Source organism: Ptychodera flava, chromosome 9 (genome assembly GCF_041260155.1).
Source record: "Ptychodera flava strain L36383 chromosome 9, AS_Pfla_20210202, whole genome shotgun sequence".
Taxonomy (NCBI): Eukaryota; Metazoa; Hemichordata; class Enteropneusta; family Ptychoderidae; genus Ptychodera; species Ptychodera flava.
This window is the reverse complement of record NC_091936.1, coordinates 13,989,217-13,993,114: the sequence shown is the minus strand read 5'-3', so window position 1 is coordinate 13,993,114 and position 3,898 is coordinate 13,989,217.

The window sequence follows — 3,898 nt, the reverse complement described above, 5'->3', positions numbered from 1 at the left end:
GTACTTTTATCAACCACAGTGCATGGTTTACAGCATTCACTCCAACTGCTTGAATCTTATTGTAGTAAATGGCAACTTTCAATAAGCCTCAAGAAAACAAAAGTTATGGTTTTCAATGCTAATTTTAATCCCCACAAATTTAGTATCTTTATCCAAAAGAAAAAACTGGAGATTGTTCCCTCCTATACCTACTTGGGTATTACTTTTACTTCATCTGCGAACTTTAAAAAAGCCAGGTCAGTTTTGAAAAACAAAGCATCGAGGGCGTTGTTCGCTTACATGAAAGCTTTCAACTCTCTCAATGGAACACCAGTTGGGGTTCAATTACATTTATTTGATTCATTAGTAAAACCTGTGTTGCTTTATGGATCTGAGGTGTGGGGTGCTTACTTATTCAGAAAAGTCAGTGTGGAAAGATTTACAGATTATTTTGCAAAACCTGTCAGTGAATTTGAGTCAATTCATATGAAAGCATGTAAACACATTCTTGGCGTTAGTAAAACTGCCAGCATCCATGCTTGTCTTGGTGAACTTGGGCGTTACCCGTTACTGATATCAGTTATTTTGAATGTTAAATTTTGGGTTCGCCTTAAGAATTTGTCCAAGGGCAGTTTGCTGTATACTGCATTTGAACTCGAAAAAAGCTTACACAAGAAAGGTTTCTCGTGTTTCTTACATTTTGTTGAGTCTGTTCTTCTACTGTGCAATTCTAGCATTTTGAATTGTGAGAAATGTAAACCTTCAACAGTTATCGAACTTGTGAAAAAGTCTTTAAAGTCTAAATTTAAGGAAGCCTGGAAAAATGCCTTGTCAAAAAATAACAAATTAAATGTATACTGTAGTATTAAAAACATGTTTAAATGTGAAAATTATCTATCACTTGTTAAGTCTCCATTTCACAGAATTGCTTTGACAAAGGCAAGAATTTCTGATCATACTTTTGCGATAGAAATTGGTCGTTTTAAAAACATTCCAAGACATCTTAGACTTTGTACCCTTTGTCATTCTGGTGTTGGTGATGAAATCCATTGTATTTTATTATGTCCAAGTAAACCAGCACAAATGTACGAACAATTTACTTAGAAATAATTTTTAACATTCAGAACCAGCTAAAATGCTTTGACAATGATTCTCTTTTTAAGTACTTTTGTCATGTACTGACAGTTGCATTGTTCATGTTGTTGCAAAATACATGAATGTATTGTTACAGATTTTCAGTCAGAAAGTTTAATTACTTTTGAGCTAATGTGAATGAAGTGAATCTTGAAAACTTTTCAGTGTTATACATTTTCTTCCCCTCCTCTCTTTCTTTCTGAGCCAATGTCATTATTGTGAACACGGCTAATGAATAAATAAATAAATATGAACACCATACCAGTAACACGGTCCTACTAATTACTGCCCGTCACTGCCCGTCAGGAAATTAACCTTCCAATTACTGTAATCTGTCGATATATCAATACCAAAGACCACTTATATAATAGAAAGCTACAAAATAAGAGTCTGTTTTACTCCAAATGCCCGAGTCCTGTCTCAGAACTAACGTGAATATTGGAGCGCTAAGTTCTCTACTCGACGGGCAGTGATGATAGGCAGTGTTCGGACATCGATTACGATCAGCGTTGCCACTCGTTCGCAAATCAACATTTTCTGGATCTTGGAATATTATTTCGTTCGTTTTTACAAAGAGTAGTGGTCTTTGGTATTGAGATATCAACTGATTACAGTCGTTGAAAGGTAAATTTCCCGACGGCAGTGACGGGCAGTGGTCGGACGTCGACGGGCAGTATGTATGGCCAATGAAGTAATCCTTGCGCCAGTGAGGAGACAATCCCCGTTTAACCATCAGGTCAAGACCACAACCAGACACAGGATGTCGGAGATAAACGTCGAACTTTATTACGACTGGTACAAGACTAACACAACCACAACATGGCCATGCGGAGGAGAGAGAGAGAGAGAGAAACGCATGCGCATAGCAACTAAATAAAGAGTAAAGAGCCGACGCGAGAGGGCGACATAACAAAGCAACAACACATAGTGGCGTTGGTGATGCATGTACGATCACACGATTACTTAGCGTTGCTACTCGTTCGAAAATCAACATTTTCTGGATCTTGGAATATTATTTCGTTCGTTTTTACAAAGAGTAGTGGTCTTTGGTATTGAAATATCGACTGATTACAGTAATTAGAAGGCTAATTTCCTGACGGGCAGTGACGGGCAGTGACGGGCAGTAATTAGTAGGACTTCCATACCAGTATCTCGTCCCTACCACTTCGCACCAAAACAACCTCGTACCAAAACCTCTTCGCCCCAAAAGTCACATCGCCCCAAACCATTTCGCCCCAAACTTATTGACAACCGGTAAAGTTATAACCAACCACTGCCCTCCAAGTTTCCATCACCTTTGTATCATCCTAGGTCTGAAATCTTGCAAGTGTCCATGTAATCGTGCAATTCCGCGCACGGCACCTGAGTTGTAGCGTGTAGTAGCTTGCGTGATTACCTGGAGATTGGAAGAGGACACAAGATTGCTGACATCACGACACTCCTGGCAGTTGTTTACAAGACCCATCCTACACAGATGCTGATAAAATCTGGCTGAAATTTATCTGTGACCACTCTGAAACATACAGAGGATTTCATGTACAGTTAAAAGACAACGGTAAGCATTTCTAATACTGCAAATCATGCATAATATGTGATGAAATCCAAACAGTGAATTCATCTTCCAGTGAACAAAATGTTCATTATGGTAACTGATAACCAACTAGAGAATTTCCAATTGAATTTGGTATTTATAGGTTTTCTGTTACTTGAAATTAAAGAGAGGGTTCATTATGAAGTTAGCATTTCAGATATTTTTGTACGTTGATAAAAAAAATCCCTCAAAGATCATGGTAGGGGCCCATCGAGCAACAAGGTAAAAGACAGTAGACTTCATAGATTAAGGTACTATGCGCCTTGAAAGTGAAAGACTTAAACTTTTGCTCAAATTTGCCTCAGTGAAACTTTCAACCATTCAGCAATACAAATAGGGAGTCACCATGCAAAGTTTGGAACTAGCAAAACGAATTGCCCAACATTTTATGATATTTGAAATTTGAATATGGCCACCATCCTTTGTTAACTCCAGATGGGAAAATTAAATTTTGGGTTTTCAGAAAACTAAGACGGTGAAAGTTTTTCTTTCTCCAAGAACTTTAAAATAAGCCCCCACAAGTGGAAGATCTGAAAAGAATTGTAGAAATTTGAGAGTCTGAATATGTGTCCCCCGGGGCATGTTCTACCTTAAAGGGACATAAGCTGTAACTTGTGGCAAGTTTTTTTAAATTCTGCTTCTGTATATCAACGAGTGTGTATGACCCTTATCCGTTTGTCATGCTTAAATTTTGAGTATTCTTTTTGTCAACACAGCTTGTATGTGTGTGTATAGTGATCATTGTTTATTGTTTACAAATGAATTCTTGTCCGGACTTGAATAATTTTCAACAATAACAATGTAGATTGTGTTGATATGCTAAATACTTGGCATTAAATTACAGTTTAGGGGTTCAATGCAGAAAGTGTAGGGAAACCACAAAACAAAAGTTCTGAAAAAATAGCCAAAAGATACTGCTTATGGAGCTTTAAATGAGTTTATGAAATTCAATCGTAATTTTAGGTGTGGCATTTACATTCAATCAGAGACAGTGAAGTTTTGTTGAATGTGAGAGATTTCACCATTTAGTGATCAGTCGTGGATGACATTTGAAAGTAAACAGGTAGGAAAATAGGACTCTGGTACCATCTATTTAAGACTAATACGGTATGCTCATGAGTTTTAACTGACTTATAATATAGATCTCAAGAAATCGGTTTGCTGTTTTACTACCTTATTCTATTTCAGACTGCA